Source organism: Procambarus clarkii, chromosome 74 (assembly GCF_040958095.1).
Source record: "Procambarus clarkii isolate CNS0578487 chromosome 74, FALCON_Pclarkii_2.0, whole genome shotgun sequence".
NCBI lineage: Eukaryota > Metazoa > Arthropoda > Malacostraca > Decapoda > Cambaridae > Procambarus > Procambarus clarkii.
Window position 1 is genome coordinate 2,371,862 of NC_091223.1, and position 24,876 is coordinate 2,396,737.

Here is a 24,876-nt window from a genome sequence, read left to right on the forward strand (position 1 = left end):
ATCAGTTGTGTATTTGTGAAGTCTTTGAAAATGTAATAAGTTTTACGAAACGCGCCCGTGTCGCGTCAGACTAGAAATAAAAATGAATTTTGGAGAAGTGATTTTTGATTTACCTCCAACAGTGAAGCGTAATGTACGAAAGATTGAGAAAATTCGTGTTAGAATTATTAATCTTACTTTTTCGGTCATATTTAATAATATATGTCTACAGGAAAGACTGCTACCAAAATATACTAATATATGTATTTATATATATTTATTTTTATAAATATATATATGATATATAGATTCTATATAGATTCTATTCTATTATTCTATTCTATTCTATTCTATAGTTTTATATAGATAGAATAGAATCTATATAGTTTTAGTTTTTTTTTCTATAATATGGAAACAGTTTTTAATTAATAAATTAAATATTATATAATAAAATAATGTATTATTGAAAACAATTAGTAACAAACAATATTTCATTACAGGGTGGTGAAGCAAGAAGACATGTGCATCACACAGCAGACTTGGATATGACGAAGAATGAAAATGGCTAATGTCTATATAGAAGAATCTATATGTGTGTATATATAGACACATATAGATTCCTATATATAACCTATATATATATATGTGTGTATATATATTATAATATATATATATATATATATATAATATATATATATATATATATATATATTAAAAATAATAATGCAAAAAGGTGCTTAAAGGTTATGGATCTCTTGAAGAACACAACAATGGGAAACATTGATGAATGTCACAGACGGGTTCGATCATTGTTGCAAGTCAAACACTTCTTCGAATTCCTCTGAAGTTGGACTAGTGCCCAAGACGCAACAGGCATTTCCCCTTTGAATCGCAACACTGAGGCGCTGGAACAAGAAACTTTTTGCTCTCTGGTCTTTTGTAGCGCTGATCAATTTGTCCCCCAATTCCTTCAGGAACTTCAATGCACATTTTCCCCACGAACCGAGGGTCTCCGAGCCGATCGGAACAAAGCTGTAGCAGTGTGCTAGACCTCTGTATTTAATAATTTTCTGCGATTCCCTGAAAGAAGCAGCACCACCGCTTTCACGTGTGCTGTAGTGGAGGTAGGTACTGGCCAGTGTGGCAGCGCACGTGTAGTCCCATACCACTTGCTTACCATCCTTCCAAGGTAGCAAGGTGACCCCATCAGGGCGCTTCTGAGGGTCGTTAGGTCTGGATAAGTGTGGTTCTCTTTGTGCCGGGCAGCGGGCTGTGGCGAGGCTCCTCTTGATGATGTCGTTGACTTCTTCATGTCTTGCAATTTTACCCTGTGATTTACGACATACCAGACCATGACGACCATATTGGTCTGCCATCGCAGTTCCGCAGATGCACCTATGTTCGGTGAGGATGGGGGCGGCAAGGCGAAGGGCAACTCCAATGCGGAGAGCGTCATAACTGAGGCGAGTTCCCAGGGCTGCATTGGGCACAGCAAATAAAAAATCCCCGGCGTGGGGTGCTGTTACCGCTAGGAGGCGGGCTTTGTTTTCAGCATCAGCGTTGTCAATCATTGCTGTGACAGTCTTTTCCATTATGGGGCTATCCCAGTGGGCCTGCTTGTGGTCTTTTGGGACTTGTGGTCGGGGTTGAGGGTGTATAATATTATATATATATTATATATATATATATATATATATTATATATATATATATATATATATATTTTTTTTTTTTTTTTTTTTATTAATAGGGAAGGGAGTACCTCCTCTGGCTGGAAGAAGGGGGACCCATAGCCTCGGAGGAAACCACACATAATGCATTGGAGGGAATGTGGGTCCCCTCCAATACAGTTTCTGTGTGCTTTTCTCCTATCACCCCCTTCCCTTTTTTTTTTCCTTTATTGTGTATTTAAAGGTTACAAAACATACAAGACAAATGCCTAAAGGTTATGGATCTCTTGAAGCTCCTCCGCTTCGGGACAGGAACCGAGGACGCAGCAAGCATTTCCCCTCTGGATCGCCACACTGAGACGCTGAAATAAAAAACTGGAAGCCCTTGGGTCTCTGGTGACGTCAATGAGCTTGGACCCCAATTCCTTGAGAAATCCCAAGGCACTCTTGCCCCAGGGGCCATGCGTCTCAGACGCTATGGGAACAAAGAGGTATTGACCTTCCAGTCGCCTGTACTTGAGTGATTTTGCTGTTTCCCTGTGGTTGGCCGCCCCACCTGCTTGATCAGCTCCGAAGTGTACATAGGTGTCAGCCAGGGTGGATACACGTGTGTAGTCCCACACCAACATACATATATATATATATATATATATATATATATATATATATATATATATATATATATATATATTAGGTTAGGTTAGGTTTGGTAGGGTTGGTTAGTTATCATATATCTACGTATAACTAGCTAGTTTTACCTTTATATATATATTATTTATATATATATATTATATAAAAAGTTTGTGAGGAAGACCTCTGGTGCCAATGTGGGGACCCATAGCCTCGGAGAAGAAAATAAAAAGTATTCAGAGGAGACCTTGTGGTCACTCACTAAACACTAATATTATCTTCTACCACCCCCATTCTTTTGTATGTACACATATATATTTGCTTTATTTGAACTTTGTTACAAAGAGGGAGTTACATATAGGTTACAAAGATGGTTATCATATATATATTATTTATATATATATATTATTTATGCAATTGACGATCACAAAACACTGATCATTTTATGCGGAAAATCCACAGAGAAATATGAAAGGAGGTGAACGTTTCGGCTTTGTTAAAGCCTTTGTCAACACCAGACTGACTAAGGAGAAGGGAGAAGGGGAGGATATATAGGCCGACACCTGACGTTCACCTCCTTTCATAATTCTCTGTGGATTTTCCGCATATATTATTTATATATATATATATTATTTATATATAAATATATTATTTATATATAAATATATTATTTATATATAAATATATTATTTATATATAAATATATTATTTATATATAAATATATTATATATATATAAATATATTATATATAAATATATATATATATATATATATATATAATATATAATATATATACTATTACACTACATTCTTATATATTACATATATATATATATATATATATATATATATATATATATATATATATATATATATATATATTATATAAATTATTTATATATATATTATTTATATATATATTATATATATAATTATATAGGTCATATGTTTTTGTATTTTTGCTGATTTGTTAGTAAATAATAAATGAAATATAAATTATTTGATTTTTTTACCCTTAAATTGGTTTTAATATTTAAACTGAAAACAATAATATAATATAAAAAATATAAGAAAAATAATAATACATTATAAAATAAAATACAATAAAAATAATATAATATAATAAAAAATAATATAATTTAATTTCAAGAAACTTAACTTTAAACACAAAGATGTGAAAAGGGTTCAGATAAGGCTCAAACCTTTCACAAGAGATTCATATTGGTGTATGAATGGATTATGAATGACTCATGTTAGGAGTGCAAAGTTGCCACAACATCTCAAATTAGTGTTAGATACATATGTCTTGGTTATAAGTTTTGGAAACCTATTTAAGTCCACACACAATATCGTATCTGATACGATAAAACAAACGTTTCCAATACTTTCAAATACTTTCCAGATATGTTGTGGCAACCTAAAATTGTTTGCTGGGTAACTACTGTAGTTCAATTGATCAACAGACTGTATATCATATGCAGACTGTATGTGGATCTGCGGGCCACTCCAAACAACAGCCTGGTGGACCAAGCTCCACCAGGCTTAAAGCACAAAGTGGTTCACTGGCACCGGCAACTTCAACCATAAATGTTCTCAAAGATTACTAAAAATGATTGAATTAGACTAGACTACAGTAAATTGGCAATCTTAACCGTGTATCTGTTTCCACCAATACAGTACATGCTTCAACATATCAGCAATACTTGTTATGCAAATATATACACATATATCCATATACAGTATATACACATACATATATAATACAAAAATTATAAAATTTACTTACTTAATATTACATTGCAAATATTCCAGGTTTTGAAGGCAATTTTCTTATTGCGCTCAACAAGGTAAGACTTGCACCACAGATTCTGTCAGGGGTGGAAGCGTATTAGCATTGTATAGAAAATATTTACCAAATAGTTTTAAATACATAAAACTACAAATAGTAATTATTGAATTATTACATTACGCTTATACTCGTACATTCTGTAAAGTGTCAAATTTCTACATTAGACTACCATATTACCTATATTATTGTTAATAATGTATTGACAGATGCAATATGTATTAAAATTCTAAAAATAAGTCATGCATTATATACAATTTGTGGGAAACTGTCTGCTGAGAAAAGCTGGTGTGGGGGTTGTTACAAGAGTGAGTAATAATTAAAGCTGGTGCATATAACATCCTTGTCAGGCACATGCAAAAGTGAACACTTCCAGAATTGGAGACATGCAGAAATGTAACATGTGGAAATAGAGGCATGCCAAAACAAAGACATGCATAAATTCAAATTCTTATCTAAATAATTTCTAGTGATTATTATATAAATTATTCCATCAGTACTAGATAAAATATTCACAAAAAAGGAGAAGAGATATTTGATATTCAATACCATCCTCCCTTTGGAAAGAGTAATCATGTCCTGTTGGACATTTATTATATGTTAAGATATAATCTAAAAGAAAATAGGGACATTGAAATGGTTGTTAAACTCTATTTCAATAAAGGACACTATAGGGAACCTCGAACCCTGTATTACAAGTGTAAGTGAAAATATTGGAAAAAATAATTAAAGCTAAATGTGAAGAACACCTGGAGACAAATGCTACACTTGCTTACATTTATGAATTGCTTTTAAATACATAGGTCAAATACTAAAGAAATTGTCTAAAACTTTTGTTAGACCACAGCTGGAATATGCAGCGGTTGTATGGTGCCCATATCTAAAGAATCACATCAACAAACTGGAAAAGGTATAGACATGCCAATAAGTGGCTCCCAGGTTAGAGGCATAAAATGCCAAAACTAGATGGTGGAATAAAAAGAAGATATTGTAAAAGGTAACCAAACAAAGATGCCACAGAAATATTAGAAAATTAACTTCCGCAAGCAGCGTGGTAGACACGGTTGGAACAAGTTAGGTGAGAGGGTGGTGGAGGCCAAAACCATCAGTAGTTTCAAAGCATTATATGACAGTGCTGGGATGGTACACTATAGGCGTAGCCACAAATAATAGAATTTGGCGGTTCATATCACATTTTTTAAAATTAGAGTTACGGATGGTAATAAAGTTCAATGTAAAAACACCTATTATTAATGAATTTGTGAGAACTTCATATAAAATTAACAACTGAGCAAAGTATAGTACCATAGAAATAAAAAAAAAAATGCTGCATGTTATTTTTTCACATTACCTTTCTTTAGATTTTTTCCTTTGTTACTACGTGAATGATCCGGTTCAGTAGTGTTGTAGTAGTTGCCTGCAGTACCTGCAGTTTGTACTGGTTCAGTAGTGTTGTAGTAGTTGCCTGCAGTACCTGCAGTTTGAAACAAATGTTAGACACAATAGTCAGATCATTGATGTATATAAGAAATAGGAGAGGTCCCAAGATGCTGCCCTGTGGCACTCTAACAGTTATTGAATAATAATTCATAATTTTTTTTTTTTAGTGTGCCTGCGGCCTGGTCCTCGACCAGGCCTCCACCCCCAGGAAGCATCCTGTAATAACTGACTCACACCCAGGTACCTATTTTACTGCTAGGTAACAGGGACATAGGGTGAAAGAAACTCTGCCCATTGTTTCTCGCCAGTGCCTGGGATCGAATCTAGGACCACAGGATCACAAGTCCAGTCCGGCATAGTAGGCCAAGAAGTGCATTATATTTATTTAATTTATTTATTTATTTATTTATTTATTTATTTATTTATTTATTTATGCATATACAAGAAGGTACATTGGGAATGTGAGGATACATAATATGGTAATTACAGTCAATAATTACAATAATTTTTTCAAATATTTTTGATAGAATGGGTAGATTTGATATTGGTCTATAATTGTTTATGTCCGCCGGATTGCCTCCTTTATGGACTGGCGTTACTCTTGCTTTTTTGAGGATATTTTGATTGTAAACTGATAGACAGGTGCTATTTTGGAGTTTGTTTTTAGCCTGGTGTGCTGTGAAATACTTGCAATGGTATTTAAGTGTGGAATCAATATCAAGTGTGGAAAAGCTTCAGATGATGAACATTACCTAGTTCCTTCATCTGGGAAGAATGAAGACATATTGGTGCATTCGGATGATAAAAACTAACTACTGTAGTTCAATTGATAATATAAATAATAAATAAATACCAAAATATAAAAAATACCAAAATAAATAAATACCAATATAAATTTAATAAATAAATACCATTAAACTATTTTCTATTTAACTGTTAGAAAAAATCAATTAGATATATAAAAAGAAATAAAAAAGATTACATGGATAGTAAAATCTGGATTCCCAACTACAATTTATATAGATGTGATAGAGAAACTAGGTCAAATGGAGGAGTAGGTCTGTATATTAAACAGCACCTGACGTGCACAGAGCTACTAAACTCAATGTGGTGGTAGAGGTTCTTGGAATTAAGGAAGAAAAATAAACCTCATTATTATTCTAATATATAAACTGCCTGATATAAAGGTTGAGGAATTCACAGACAGCACATACTGTGCCGGCATCAACTGCTGTGCTTTTTTGAGGATATTTTGATTGTAAACTGATAGACAGGTGCTATTTTGGAGTTTGTTTTTAGCCTGGTGTGCTGTGAAATACTTGCAATGGTATTTAAGTGTGGAATCAATATCAAGTGTGGAAAAGCTTCAGATGGTGCATTCAGATGATGAACATTACCTAGTTCCTTCATCTGGGAAGAATGAAGACATATTGGTGCATTCGGATGATAAAAACTAACTACTGTAGTTCAATTGATAATATAAATAATAAATAAATACCAAAATATAAAAAATACCAAAATAAATAAATACCAATATAAATTTAATAAATAAATACTAATATAAATTTAATAAATAAATACCATTGAACTATTTTCTGTTTAACTGTTAGAAAAAATCAATTAGATATATATAAAGAAATAAAAAAGATTACATGGATAGTAAAATCTGGATTCCCAACTACAATTTATATAGATGTGATAGAGAAACTAGGTCAAATGGAGGAGTAGGTCTGTATATTAAACAGCACCTGACGTGCACAGAGCTACTAAACTCAATGTGGTGGTAGAGGTTCTTGGAATTAAGGAAGAAAAATAAACCTAATTATTATTCTTATATATAAACTGCCTGATATAAAGGTTGAGGAATTCACAGACAGCACATACCGTGCCGGCATCAACTGCCGTGCCGGCATCAACTGGTAATTTAAACAAAAATAATAGGCACCACACAGCAGATTGATAGCACATATAAGAAGGTGGTGGTAGAGGTTCTTGGAATTAAGGAAGAAAAATAAACCTAATTATTATTCTAATATATAAACTGCCTGATATAAAGGTTGAGGAATTCACAGACAGCACATACTGTGCCGGCATAAACTGCCATGCCTGCCTCACATGCCATGCCGGCATCGACTGCCGTGCGGGCATCGACTGCCGTGCCGGCATCGACTGCCGTGTTGGCATCGACTGCCGTGTTGGCATCGACTGCCGTGCCGGCATCAACTGGTAATTTAAACAAAAATAATAGGCACCACACAGCAGATTGATAGCACATATAAGAAGCCCACCACACACTACAACCACCACCACACACTGGTTGATACCTGGTTGATGGGGTTCTGGGAGTTCTTCTACTCCCCAAGCCTGGCCCGAGGCCAGGCTCAACTTGTGAGAGTTTGGTCCACCAGGCTGTTGCTTGGAGCGGCCCGCAGGCCCACATACCCACCACAGCCCGGTTGGTCCGGCACTCCTTGGAGGAATAAATCTAGTTTCCTCTTGAAAATGTCCACGGTTGTTCGGGCAATATTTCTTATGCTTGCTGGGAGGACGTTGAACAACCGCGGACCTCTGATGTTTATACAGTGTTCTCTGATTGTGCCTATGGCACCTCTGCTCTTCATTGGTTCTATTCTACATTTTCTTCCATGTCGTTCACTCCAGTACGTTGTTATTTTACTGTGTAGATTTGGTACTTGGCCCTCCAGTATCTTCCAGGTGTATATTATTTGATATCTCTCTCGTCTTCTTTCTAGTGAGTACATTTGGAGGGCTTTGAGACGATCCCAATAATTTAGGTGCTTTATTGCATCTATGCGTGCCGTATATGTTCTCTGTATTTATACACTACTGTTATTATCTCACTCTACAACCTCCACCACACACTACAACCACCACCACACACTACTGTTATTATCTCACTCTACAACCTCCACCACACACTACAACCACCACCACACACTACTGGTATTATCTCACTCTACAACCTCCACCGCACACTACAACCACCACCACACACTACTGTTATTATCTCACACTACAACCTCCACCACACACTACCACCACCACCACACATTACAACTACCACCACACTACAACCTCCACCACCACACACTACTGTTATTATCTCACTCTACAACCTCCACCACACACTACAACCACCACTACACACTACAACTACCACCACACACTACAACTACCACCACACACTACAACTACCACCACACACTACCACCACCACACATTACAACCTCCACCATTACATATAACAACCACCACCATGTGAGAAATCTTTAAGGAATTCTGATAAAGAATGAGATCTAGGGGTGGTTCTAAATAGAAAACTATCACCTGAGGACCACATAAAGAACATTGTGTGAGAAGCCTATGCCATGCATTCCAACTTCAGAATTGCTTTTAAATACATGGATGGCGAAATACTAAAGAAATTGTTCACCACTTTTGTTAGTCCAAAGCTAGAATATGCAGCAGTTGTGGGGTGCCATCACATTTAAACCAACCAAGCCCACAAATACGTCAACATGGACCAGCATTACACCGTCTAACATACTCTGTCAGATGTAACAACTAAATTTGTGAATTCAAGACCTAATCTATTGTATAACACAGTGTTAGTACGAGAAAAACATTACTTACATTCGAAGCCGTGTTTTAAAATGGTGGGGATCTTGTTCTACTGACGCTCCAAACTGTGTGTTCGTTTGCGTATGATGAACGTGTGACAATTTACTACAACAATTATTTAATTATTCTTATTCTTTATTTTACTATTTTTAGGGTACATGAAATTTCAAACTTATTTGCATACAATAATATAATTGCATTGTCATAACCTTTATATATTACGGAAAATACGATGACATGAACGAAGTCAAAGTCAAATCGAAGTCAAAGTCATTGGCCGAACGTATTAGTCATTTTTTTCTCACAAACGAGAGGGATAAAAAAGAACCACATAGTATATAAATTGAAATTGAAATTGAAATAAGTTTAATTTCAATATATTTTCATATTTTCATTTCAATTATAATTTGATAGTATATAAGTATACAGTAAAGTCAGTTTTATTCAGGAAAGTACATACATAGTTGATTTACAAACATAATGTAAACAAAGAAAACATAAAATAAACAATAATGTAAACAAAGAAAACATAAAACAAACATTATGTATGCTTTTGTAAAATGATGGAAAGGATTTTGTTAAATAGGCTACTCTACCTTGTAGGTGATAACATGTCCAGTAATCTCTTTGGTTTTATTAAAGGCAAAAGTACTGCGGATTGTCTTTTAAAGTGTTTGTCTAATGTGGATGACAATTGTAGAGTTTTTGTTGATCTACAAGGAGCATTTGATAAAGCCAATGGGGAAGTAATCTTATACGAATTAGCCAATCTGGGAATAACAGGGAGATTGCTACACTGGATAAGGGATTATCTACAAGGCAGAAAAGGTCAGGTGTATTACCAGGGATACATGTCTGAGGAACGGAGGTTTCAGTTAGGTACCCCACAAGGGGGAGTATTAAGTCCCACCTTATTCAATGTATTAATGAACAGATTAGCATCAGAGATGTATCCTCCAGGGGTCACGATGATCATATATGCTGATGACATTCTTATACAAGGCATTTCTGGGAACAAAATTCAAACTGCTCTTAACATACTTGGTACAACCTGTCACAAGTTAGGCTTAGTTATAAATGCAGATAAAACCAAATACGAGTATAGGAAACGAAGAAATATAACACTTACTCTAAATGGTGTGGAACTGAGCCGTGTTCAGAAGTACAAGTATCTGGGCATGTATGTTGGATACACATGTGAGAGTAAAAATGCTGAAATAAATCATATCAGCACCTTATGTAAAGCCCGTCTGCATCCTCTGAAAGCACTGGCTTTTTCTGGTAAAGGTGTTGGGGTACCTATCTTGCGGATGTTATACATAAGTACTGTTCGGTCCCTGATAGACTACGCAGCACCCGTATTGTCTTACACAGGCCAAGGCAGAATTAAAAAAATAGAGCTGATACAGAACGAGGCTATGAGGTTATTCTTGGATGTCAAAGAAATGCAATGATTGAAATAATGAGAATGGAATTAAATTTACAGAGTGTATGTGATAGAGTCCGTGACATTAACACTAGAGTATCTATTCGTTTCATGCGGAGAAAAGGAGGGGATAAGCTGTTTCAGAGGGTTCAGACCTGCTTGAGTGACGTACACACTTCCAGGAAACTGAGGGAGACACGCTACACGAGGGGATTAGCTCATGACCTCAGGGAATACAACGTACTTGACTGCTGTAAACCCTCTCGACAGTGTAATATGTCTGCTCCCTGGAAAGTACAGAAAATAGACGTCGAAATTGTACCCCTCAAGGTGAAAAAGATTCATCATGAACCGGGACAATTACGGTGTTTGTATGGAAGCATGATATCTCGGTTACCAAGAGGCAACAGTTTACATGTATATTGCGACGGGTCGGTGGCTGAGGATGGCAGGGCAGGGTGTGGTGTGCTAATAAGGGAATATATGGAGTTTGGGACTGTGGACAGGATAATTGAACTCCGGCTTAGTAATTATATATCATCCACACAAGCTGAACTGCAGGCCATTCTGGCGTGTTTGGAGGAAGTATGTCATGACGACAAAAATGTTTTTGTATTTGTCGATAGCCGAGGAGCACTGGAGTCCTTAAACAGTCGAAACCCAGTCTTCATGTCTATAGTTGAGGACTGTAAGAGAAGAATAACTGAGATACAGCTGAAAGGTTATAGTGTGAAATTCATGTGGATTCCATCTCATGTTGGAATAGTGCTCAACGAGGTGGCGGATGACTTGGCCAAACGTGCCACATCAAAACCACAAGTTGGCATTGAATGTGAATTCACAATGAGACAAATAAGAAGCAAAATCAGAAATATTCAGGCACAGGCGGGAGTGGAGAGGAGAGAGATAATGTATGAGAGTAGTCAAACCATGCAACACTACATGTATGTGAGTCAAAACACCCATTTCACTGATGGTAAAAGGAGAAATGCTTGGAGTGACTCTGTGTACATGCGGCTCAGGCTTGGGTACAAATATTACTGGGAATATGGGATAGATGTTCATGATAATGACACGAAGTGTAAACTATGTGGTATGTTAAGGTCTCACACCCTGGCCCATTATGTTCTTGATTGTCCGTTGATTAATGTATATAGAAACACTGAGATAAGGACTGTTGCTGAACAAATAGTCTGGATGTGTCACAACGGAAAGGTTGATGATATTCCTGTGAGATATAAGAATTTTGCACCAAGACTGTAATATTTTGTTGAATTATCTGCAGGTGTCTTGCAAATTGTCTATACAGTATACCTAGGTCATAAAAGTATTTGTGTGTACGTCAGCACCGTATCGCACATGTGTCGTCCCGTCACTGATAAGGGGTAACAGTTCCGCCACTTCCAACACTCTTGCGGGTGGGCCGCGACCATTATTCTACGTTTATATTCATATCACCGTGTTGGGAATTTCATTGTGAGTCCATTGATACCAAAATTAACGCTGTAGGACAAGTGTGGAGGTGATAACAGTCCCAAGAGTAAAAACAATTTGTTGCTGTTGGGTGCTCATGGCGAGTCATCTACGTAGTTATTTATTTGCTGCTGGTATCCCTATACCTTTCGTGACCTTATTTACTGATGTTCTTCTAGAGAATTTTATTGCGAACACGTTGGTACCAAAATGAAATACGTAGCTCGAGAACTAAGATCAGGAGAGTAAAAAGAGTATACACATTTTTGTTTTGACACTTAAGTGACAAAAACGCCGCGCGCACATACCACTAACATTATACTGTGACTCACTATAGATGTAAAGTGCCTTGTATAGTGACTGTTGTGAGCCTCTTGTAATGTCACTTGTGACACCTCTTTGTATCACTTGTGACACAAATATATTATATTATATATATTATAGGGTACAAATACACAAATCACAGTACAAAAAGCACATTTAACATACTGTCTTTCATACAATTATCACACATCCAAACAATGTGATGTGGTAAACTACTCTACTACTAAACTACATATTCTACAATCTGATTCTTCCTATTGCTTAATTTAGAAACTGTATGACCAGACCACACTCTAGAAGGCGAAGGGACGACGAAGTTTCAGTACCGAACCAGTATTTTCCCAGGTCTTTCCTAAATCTAAACTTATGCAATTTATACCCATTATTTTGTCTGGTGCTGATACTTTTATTATCCCATTTGTTATGTCTATTCATCAACTTGTAAACCTCTATCATGTCACACCTAACTCTTCGCTGTTTCAGTGAATGCAATTGAGGAATTAACTTTGTCATTCTATGCTGGATACGTTCAAGTGAATTTATATAAATTCTATAGTACGGCGACCAAAACTGAACTGCATAATCAAAATGGGGCCTGACCAGAGCAACAAATTGATTGATTGATAAGAATTAAGCCACCCAAGAGACGGCACGGGAATGAATAGCTTTAAAGAGCAAGATATAGCTAAAGAACAAAACCACGTGTCTTGTTATTAACCCTTCGATTAATAAATCCTAGTGTACTATTTGCCTTATTACGAACATTCATGCATTGATCTTTTGGTTTTAAATTCTTACTAATCATAACTCCAAGTTCCCTTTCGAAATACCAGACTTCGCAATCACAAGACCATCTATCTCGTATCTTGTAACTCTATCATATCGTTACCTAACCTCAAAACATTACATTTATCAGCATTGAACTGCATCTGTCAACCTTTTGCCCATTTCAAAACTCTATTTAGATCAACTTGAAGAGATAGTGAGTCTTCTTCTGTGTTATTTCCCTACCGATTTTTGTATCATCGGCAAATTTGCAAATGTTGTTACTCAAACCTGAATTTAAATCATTTATATATACAGTATTTAGCACTGTCTGTTTTTTTTTTTTTTAAATGATGCTGTTTGTCGACCGAATTGTATTTGTGCTGCTTTCAGCCATGTTCCCCCCTTTTTATCTCTTTTTTTATTTGTTCTCAACTCTTTTTATTCTTTATGCTCAATTAGTATTAAGCTTTAGTCATTTTAGTTTTTCATGCCCAAAACGCTTTGCGTAATAGTGGCTTTAGGCATTGTATGTACTAGCCCTATCTATAAACTCATTACTCTTTGTAAAATCTCTTGTATGTATGTACCTTATCTAAATAAACATTTGATTTGATATGAGTATTATAAACAACAGAGGTCCCAGGACAGAGCTTTGAGGTACTCAACCTACAACATTTTCCAACTCTGACTTAACCCCATTTATACTAACTCTGTTGAGCGTTGACCATTTATACATCAACTCTGTTGATGTGAGCACTTAATTGGCGGTCAGTGGTGGAGCTTAATTCTTAATAAGCAATATATACTTTCGATCGTGATTTAGTTTAGTCTGCCGTTTAAAGAAAAAAAGAGCATATCAATGTTATATCACAGAAAACGAATTTATCATAAACTCATGTATTTGTCTTATCATATTGAACTGCATTCATATTTTTAATATATAACAATATGAATATCCAAATTTCTGTAAATCCCCTACCATGTTGGAATCTGTGGAAAGGAATGAGCAAATGTGCTGGCTGAAGGCGCTGAAGGAAACCACATTGGTTTCATTTTGGATACAAATGTCCATGGAGATTCAGAATGGAAACTAATTATATAGTTGAACCTGCAGAGAGGAGTTTAAGAATCTGTGTTGAGAGTGATGGACACAGCCTTCACGATTATACTTCAGAAAATGTAAACATCTAAGAGTCATTAGAAATATGTGTAGAATAATAAACCCTACATTGTTTGAGTTAGGGAAAACACCATTTGTCATATAGATACTAGCTGTTCCTAAAGATTCACCCATTTTGCACCAGCAAGATAACATATAAGATTTTAAGGGTTGACGAATGTTAATCTTCTTGTTTGATAAATTGTGCACTTGAGACATAGTTAATAAGAACAAGCCAATATATAAGACAACAAAAAGTTTTCAGATTCTTTCACACCACTTTCCAGCAACTTTTATAATTTATATAAATTATTTTAGGGAATAATACATAAATTATATATTTAAACATGATATTAGTGTTTATTGGAATGCATAAGGAGTCAAATTGTGTAAAAAGAGCGATTTTTAGAAAATTTGGAAAACTACTTTTTTCTGATCATATATTATAACTAAATGGATTTTGAACGTTTCACTGAGCCAATATATATCATTCACAATTTATTAATGAATTTTACAAAATAACACAATGAATTTTATATTTAAACATGTAAAAACTATTTGTAATACATTAGGAACAAAATATTTGTAGAAAAACAATTTATTATAAAACCTTTGAGTTTGGATTTTTTGATTAAAAGTTTCTCAAAGGCTCTCCTGCACCATTCTCAATGCAAATCATTCCCACACCTATGGGAAGAGATAGACGAACGTTTCCTAGATGATTTGTGTTTGCTGGGTATATATCCCACCCCTGTACGGATCTCCGCCCTCATATATCCCATCAATGTACGTTTGTCTGCCCTCATATATCCCACACCCTGTACAGGTGCCCGCCTACATATATCCCACCCATGTACGGGTCCCCGCCACATATATCCCACCCATGTATGGGTGCCCACCCTCATATATCCTACCCCCTTTACGGTCGCCCGCCCGCCTATATCCCATCAGTGTACGGGTGTCCGCCCTCATATATCCCATCAATGTACGGGTGTCCGCCCTCATGTATCCCACCCCTGTACGAATGCCTTCTCTCATATATCCCACCACTGTACAGGTGCCCGCCCTCATATATCCGACACCTGTACAGGTGCCTGCCCTCATATATCCTACCCCTGTATGGGTGCCTGCTCTTATATATCCCACCCCTGTACGGATCCCCGCCCTCATATATCCCATCAATGTACGGGTGTCAGGCCTAATATATCCCACCCCTGTACGAGTACCCGCCCTGTTATATCCCACCCCTGTACAGGTGCCGCCTACATATATCCCACCCCTGTATGGGTCCCTGCCCTCATATATCCCACTCATGTATGGCTGCACGCCCTCATATATCCCACCCCCTTTACGAGCGCCCGCCCGCATATATTCTATCAATGTACGGATGTCCGCCCTCATGTATCCCACCACTGTACAAGTGCCTTTTCTCATATATCCCACCCCTGTACGGGTGCCCGCCCGCATATAACACCCTGTATAGGTGCCCGCCTACATATATCCCACCCCTGTATGGGTGCCCGCCTACATGTATCCCATCACTGTACCGGTGCCCGCCCTCATATATCACACCTGTGTACGTGTGCCCGCCCTCATACATCCCACCCCTTTACGGGTGTCCGCCCTCATATATCCCACCCCTGTACGGATGCCCGCCTACATATATCCCACCCCTGTACAGGTGCCCGCCTACTCGTATCCCATCACTGTACGGGTGCCCGACCTCATATATCCCACACCTGTATGGGTACCTACCCTGATATATCCCACCCCTATACGGGAGCCAGCCCACATATAACCCACCCCTGTACGGGTGCCCGCCTTCATATACCCCACCCCTCTACGGGTGTCCGGCCTCATATATCCCACCCCTGACGGGTGCTCGCCCTCATATATCCGACCCCTGTACGGGTGCCCGCCCTCATATATCCCACCCCTGCACGGGTGCCCGCCCTCATATAACCGACCCCAGTACAGGTGACCGCCTACATATATCCCACCCCTGTTCGGGTGCCCGACCTCATATATCCCACACCTGTACGGGTCCCTGCCCTGATGTATCCCACCCCTGTATGGGTGCCAGCCCACATATAACCCACCCCAGTACGGGTGCCCGCCCTCATATATCCCACCCCTCTTCGGGTGTCCGCCATCATATGTCCCACCACTGACGGGTGCTCGCCCTCATATATCCGACCCCTGTACGGGTGTCCGCCCTCATATATCCCACCCCTGCACGGGTGCCCGCCCTCATATAACCGACCCCAGTACAGGTGACCGCCTACATATATCCCACCCCTGTTCGGCTGCCCGACCTCATATATCCCACACCTGTATGGGTACCTGCCCTGATGTATCCCACCCCTGTATGGGTGCAAGCCCACATATAACCCACCCCAGTACGTGTGCCAGCCCTCATATATCCCACCCCTCTTCGGGTGTCCGCCATCATATATCCCACCCCTGTACGGGTTCCCGCCCTCATATATCCCACACCTGTATGGGTACCTGCCCTGATATATCCCACCCCTGTACGGGAGCCAGCCCACATATAACCCACCCCTGTACGGGTGCCTGCCTTCATATACCCCACCCCTCTATGGGTGTCCGCCCTCATATATCCCACCCCTGACGGGTTCTCATATATCCCCGTTCATATATCCCACCGCTAAATGAGTGCCCGCCTTTATATCCACTCCTGTACGGGTGCCACCCCTCATATATCCCATCCCTGTACGGGTGCCCGCCTTCATAAATCTAGACCCTGTACGGGTGCCCGCCCTCATATATCCCACCCTTGTACGGGTGCCCGCCCTCATATATCCAATTCCTGTATTGTGCCCGCCCTCATATATCCAATTCCTGTATTGTGCCCGCCCTCATATATCCAATCCCTGTATTGTTCCCGCTTTCATATATCCCACCCGTGTACGGGTACCTGCCCTCATATATCCCACCACTGTACGGGTGCCCGCCCTCATATATCCCACCCTTGTACGGGTGCCCGCCCCTCATATATCCAACTCTTGTACAAGTGCCCTCCTTCATATATTCCAAACGTGTACGGGTGCCTGCACTGATATATCCCACCCGTGTACGAGTCCCTGCTCTCATATATCACACCCCTGTACGGGTATCCGCCTACGTATATTTTACCCCTGTATGGGTACTCACCCTCATATATCCATTCCTTGTACAGGTGCCCGCCCTCATATATCCCACTTATGTACGGGTGTCCGCCCTCATACATCCTACCCCTCTATGGGTGCCCGACCTCATATATCCTACCCCTGTACGGGTGCCCGCCCTCATATATCCCACCTGTATACGGGTCCCCGCCCTCATATATCACACCCCTGTACGGGTGACGGCACCTCATATATGCCACCCCAGTACGGTTGCCCGCCTGCATATATCCCACCCCTGTTCAAGTGCCCGCCCTCATATATCCCACCCCTGTACGGGTGCCCGCCTACATATATCCCACCCCTGTATGGGTGTCCGCCCTCATATATCCCACCACTGTCCAGGTGTCCACCCTCATATATCTCACCCGTGTATAGGTGCCCGCCCTCATATATCCCACTCCTGTACTGGGTCCTGCCCTCATAAATCCCACCCTTATACTGGTGCCCGCCCGCATATATCCCACCCCTGTACGGGTGCCCGCCCTCATATATCCCACCCCTGTATGGGTGCCCGCCCTCATATATCCCACCCCTGTACGGGTGCCCACCTTCATATATCCCTCCCGTGTACGGGTGCCCGGCCAGATATATCGCACCTGTGTACGGGTCCCCGCCCTCATATATCACACCCATATACGGGTGCCCGCCCTAATATATCCCACTACCTTTACGGGCGACCGCCCTCATATATCCCTCCCGGGTACAGGTGACGGCCCTTCATATATCCCACCCCCCTGTACGGGTGCTCGACCGCATATATCCCACCCTCTGCACGGGTGCCTGCCCGCATATATCCCACCCCTGTACAGGTGCCCGCCCTCATATATCCCACCCCTGTACAGGTGCCCGGCTACATATATCCCACCCCTATATGGGTGCCCGCCCTCATATATCCAACCCCTTTACAATTGCCCGACCTCATATATCAAACCCCTGTACTGGGTGCCCACCCATATATAGCTCACACCTGTACGAGTCCCCGCCTTCATATATCCCATCGCTAAACGAGTGCCCGCCCTCATATGCACCCCTGTACGGGTGCCACACCTCATATATCCCACCCTTGTACGAGTCCTCGCCCTCATATATCCCACCCCTGTATGGGTGCCCGCCCACATATATCCACCCCTGTACGGGTCCCCGCCCTCATATATCCCTTCCCTGTACGGGTGGATTCCCTCATATATCCCACCCTGTACGGGTGCCCGCCTGCATGTATCCCACCCCTGTACGGGTGCCCTCCCGCATATATCCCACCCATGTACTGGTGCCCGCCCTCATATAACCCACCGTTTGAACGGGTGTCCTCCCGCGTATATCCCACCCCTGTACGGGTGTCTGCCCACATATATCCCACCCCAGTACGGGTGTCCGCCCTCATATATCCCACTCCTGTACGGGTGCCCGCCGGTATATATCCCACCCCTGTACAGGTGCCCGCCCTCATATATCCCACCCCTGTACGGCTGTCCGCCCTCATATATCCCACCGTTTGAACGGGTGTCCTCCCGAATATATCCCACCCCTGTACGGGTGACCGCCCTCATGTATCCCACCCTCTTTACAGGCCCCCGCACTCATATATCCCCCCACCTGTACGGGTGCCCGCCTACATATATCCCACCCCTGTACCGGTGCCTGCCTTCATAAATCCCTTCCCCCCTATCCGGGAGCCCGCCCACATATATCCCACCCCTGTACGGGTGCCCGCCTACATATATCCCACCCCTGTACGGGTGCCCGCCCTCATATATCCCACCCCTGTACGGGTGCCCGCCCTCATATATCCCACCCCTGTACGGGTGCCCGCGTTCATATATCCCACCCTAGTACGGGTGCCCGCCCTCATATATCCCAGCCCTGTCCGGTTGCCTGCTTTCATATATCCCACTCGTGTACGGGTGCCCGGCTGATATATCCCACCCCTGTATGGGTGCCCGCCCTCATATATCCCACCCCTGTACGGGTGCCTGCCCTCATATATCCCACCCCTTCACGGGTGCCCGTCCTCATATATCCCACCCCTGTACCGGTGCCCGCCCTCATATATCACACCTGTGTACGTGTGCCCGCCCTCATACATCCCACCCCTGTACGGGTGCCCGCCCTCATATATCCCACACCTGTACAGGTGCCCGCCCATATATAGCCCTCCCCTGTACGTGTGCCTGCCCTCATACATCCGACCCCTGTTCGGGTGGCCGCCCTCATATATCCCACCCCTGCACGGGTGCCCGCCCTCATATATCCCACCCCTGTACTGGTGCCCGCCCTTATATATCCCACCCCTGTGTGGGTGCCCGGCCTTATATATCCCACCCCTGTAACGGGTCCCCGCCCTCATATATCCCATCAATGTACGGGTGGCCGCCCTCATATATCCCACCCCTGTACGAGTGCCCGCCCTCATGTATCACACCCCTGTAAGGGTGACGGCCCCTCAAATATCCCACCCCTGTACAGGTGCCCGCTCTCATATATCCAACCCCTGTACTGGTGCCCGCCCTCATATTTCCCACCCCTTTACAGGTTCCTGCCTACATATATCCCACCCCTGTACGAGGTCCCGCCCTCATATATCCCAACTCTGTACGGGTGCTTGCCCTCATATATCCCACCTCTGTACGGGTGTCCGCCCATATATATCCCACCCCTGTATGGGTGCCTGCGCTCAAATATCCCCCCGTGTACAGGTGCCCACCCTCAGGTATCCCACCCGTGTACGGGTCCGCCCGTATATATCCCACCCCTGTGCGGGTGCCCGCCCTCATATATCCAACCCCTTTACGGGTGCCTGCCTGCAAATATCCCACCCCTGTACGGGTGCCCGCCTTCATATATCCAACCTCTCTACGGGTGCCCGCCCTCATATATACCACCCCTGTACTGGTGCCCGGCCTCATATATCCCGCCTTCATATATCCCACCCTTGTACGGGTGACCGCCCTCATATATCCTACCCCTGTACGGGTGCCCGCCGTCATATATCCCACCCGTGTACGGGAGCCCGCCCTGATATATCCCACCCGTGTACGGGTGCCCGTCCTCATATATCCCACACCTGTTCGGGTGCCCGACCTCATCTATCCAACTCCTGTACGGGTGCCTGCCCATATATATATCCCACCCCTGTATGGGTGTCTGCTCTCATATATCCCACCCCTGAACGGGTGTCTGCCCTCATATATCCCACTCCTTGTACAGGTGTCCTACCACATATATCCAACCCCTGTACAGGTGCTCGCCCTCATATATCCCCCCCCCCCCTGTACGGGTCCCTACCCTCATATATCCCACCCATGTATGGGTGCCCGTCCTCATATATCCCACCCCTTTTACGGGCGTCCACCCACATATATCCCATCAATGTACAGGTGTCCGCCCGCATATATCCCATCAATGTACGGGTGTCCGCCCTCATATATTCCATGAATGAATGGGTGTCCGCCCTTATATATCCCACCCCTTTACGGGTGCCCGTCCTCACATATCCCTCCCGTGTACGGGTCCCCGCTCTCATATATCCCACCCATGTATGGGTGCCCGCCTTCATGTATCCCACCCCTAGACGGGTACCTGCCCGCATATATCCCACCCCTGTACGGGTGCCCGCCCTCATATATCCCACCCCTATACGGGTGCCCGTTCTCATATATCCCACCCCTGTACGGGTGCCCGCCCTCATATAACCCACCCCTGTACAAGTGTCTGTCCTCATATATCCCACCCCTTTACGGGTGATGGCCCCTCATATATACCACCCCTTTACGGGTGCTCGCTCTCATATATCCCATCCGTGTATGGGTCCTCGCCCATATATCCCCCCCCCCCCGTGTACGTGTGGCCGCCCTCATATAACCCACCCCAGTTCGATCGCACGCCCTCCTGTATCCCCCCCGTACAAGGGGGGGATTACATACACCCACTCGTGTACGGGTGCCCGGCTGATATATCCCACCCCTGTATGGGTGCCCGCCCTCATATATCCCACCCCTGTACGGGTGCCTGCCCTCATATATCCCACCCCTTCACGGGTGCCCGCCCTCATATATCACACCTGTGTACGTGTGCCCGCCCTCATACATCCCACCCCTGTACGGGTGCCCGCCCTCATATATCCCACACCTGTACAGGTGCCCGCCCATATATAGCCCTCCCCTGTACGTGTGCCTGCCCTCATACATCCGACCCCTGTACGGGTGGCCGCCCTCATATATCCCACCCCTGCACGGGTGCCCGCTCTCATATATCCCACCCCTGTACGGGTGCCCGCCCTCATATATCCCACCCCTGTGTGGGTGCCCGCCCTTATATATCATACCCCTGTAAGGTTCCCCGTCCTCATATATCCCACCCCTGTACTAGCGCCTGCCCTCATATATCCTACCCCTGTACGGGTCCCCTCCCTCATATATCCCACACCTGTACAGGTGCCCACCTACATATATCCCACCCCTGTATGGGGTCCCGCCCTCATATATCCCACCCTTGTACGGGTGCCCGCCCTCACATATCCCCCCCTGTACAGGTGGCCGCCCTCATATATCCCACCATTGTTTTGGCGCACGCCCTCATGTATCCCCCTCCTGCATGTATCCCATCCCTGTACGGTGTTGGAAATTTCCAACACTGATACATCTTTATTGTATCACAATACACTATTGTTGTATATTAACCACAATATCAATTAACCTTACTAACTGTAATACTAACATAAATTAATATTTCTTTATCTGCGCATTAATTGCTGGAATTCTCACGACATCGAGAGGCAGGATTGCGTCAGATAATGTCTATCTAGACACATTTTTACCAATATGTTAGAGAATTGAATTTGGTTCTCTACTTTTATTAGTATACTGTATAATAATTAGTTACTGATAATATAACTCCTAATGATCCAGTAACACGGAAAAGAATTCTCCGTGATTACTAAATTCTATTGTGAATGCGAGGATGGAGTTGTGGGGGACGTTAGTGGCGAACTGCCATTATTCCTCACGTGCAGGGATACCAGATTGGGCTACAAGTAGCGAATTGGGCTGCTTTTCAGAATCCCGCTCTCCCAAATTTTTAATTTCGCTACTTGCTACTTTTTGGGCTACTTTAAAAACCAATTGGGCTATTTGGGGCTATTAATGTTAAGAAACTCAATGATGATTTTTATGCTTTTTATAACGTCATGTGTACAAATCACAGCCGCGTCCACAGGTTGACTGAATAGACCACTTACCGCAGGAGGCCAGGTCAGAGACCGACCCCTGGGGACGTTGATCCTAGGAATTTCCCAAAGAAAAAGTAACCGCAAGGAAAGATAATCCTCCCAAGGGACTATAGATTTTCCAATCTTAATTGCCATTAATATTTCATCCCAGGTACTGTTTCCAAGAATTTTGGTTTCCAAGAATCAAATGACTGTCGTTAGAGCGGATTAGCATACAGTGAACTTGGCAACTTCATCTGTGCTTTCATTGTTAGTGTGGCTCTGACCTCCAGAAGGATAGTTCGACACAAGTTACCGCATATAGAAAAAGAAAAGAAGTTACCGCTATTACTTTTAGAATTTGTTTAAGTGTTAAGATAAAGAAGTGTAAAATGGGGAAGTGGTCTAAATACCAGAAAGCGCTGTAGATGTCCTGGCTTAAGGATCCCGTGTTTGGAAAGTGGTTGGCTGAAGTGAAAGAAGATGGAAATAAGGCATATTGTAAACTTTGTAGAACTGAGATAAGAGCTCATAGAAGTGGTTTAAAGAAACACAGTGAAACATTAAAACACAGACAAAATATATCGGAGGTAAGTCATCAGCAGATGAATATCAAGTCTGTTCTATCAAAGAAGGAAGATAAATTTACTAAATTTGAATGTCGTCTGTCTGTATGTACTGTTGCTATCTAGAAATCTAACATTATGTTTGTAACTCATCTTGTATGTATGTACTTTTACCTGAATAAACATTTGATTTGATTCGATTTGACTAAACAAAATATTAGGCGACTCTACTTGCAAATTCGCTACTTTTTGACCGTCAGCTCGCTACTTTTAGCAATTTGGATCTGGCAACCCTGCTCACGTGTTCGACTAGCGATCAGGAAGGGAAGACGCGTGGTGGTGTGACTGAAGAGTTTCCAACCTTTATTACGTTGCAACTCCACCAATAGTCACCAATTACCTCCCCACGTGTTCTACAGTACCCTACCAGTTAATAACGCGTCAACAATTGAAGTCACGGCCCGTAATTACGCGTACACAGCAGTGGACGCCTGGGACTAGCAGACGCGGTTACGGCAGACTTTAGTATTTGATACACTCATGTTAAGTATACCTTTCTAGTCTGATGCATCACACCAGATTGTATATTTGTGGGTAGTCTGTCGTAACGAAGCAAGAACAACAAAAATACAACGTTAGTTGATTTTCTTCATTTATTTCAATTTCAATGAATATTGAAATAATTTATAGCCTAATAGAATACTATTTAATTTTACCTGATTGCAGCGTGTAGACGAGGAGTTAACAAGTTGTCTCTCATCACTCACGATAATTTCCACGGGTTTCTTCCTTATTGGGAGCATGTCGTCACAAGAACAAGTAACGAAACGGAATTACAGAAGTCGTCTTACAGCTAAGACACCCGTTTTCGTATAACTTTAGCTAAGATTTTTAGTAGTTTCTATATAAATTCACATATAGGAATTTTAGAGTAAATAATTTAATGTCAGAATTTATGGCTTAGTGTTTAATGTGTTTTGCTCTTATTATTGCTCAATATTGCATAATCCTTTAATATATACATTATTTGAGGTATCATATCTTTGAATCTATACTAGTTTAGATTTGCTATGCTACTAACTCAACAATGAACTAGTGACGAACCACACTGGTTCCTAGATATATTTGAACTTTAGAAATCCCCCCCCCCCCCAATGTTGATATTGGAAGCTTCGACTTTAAATAATTAATAATAGTCCATTATTTTCAAGTGATTGTTAAGTTAATTATTGTACAAAGGCACTGGTTCTATAGTGTCTATCTAATAATCACTTTTGTTTGTTTTTCCTCTTTTCTCAAAAGTGGGTGGTCCTTTGGTTTATGTTAAACATAATAATCAAATAATTTAATATCTGAGTTAAAGCCCCAGATACTCAACAGGGTTTGTGGTAGTGTGGTGGGGTGTGTGGTAGTGTGCTGGTGTTGTGTGATGGGGTGTTGGGTTGTGTGGTATTGTGGTGGGGTGTGTGTAGTGTGGTGGGTTGTGTGGTAGTATTGTGGGGAGTGTGGCAATGTGGTGGGATTGTGGGATAGTGGTGGGGATGTGTGATAGTGTGGTGGGG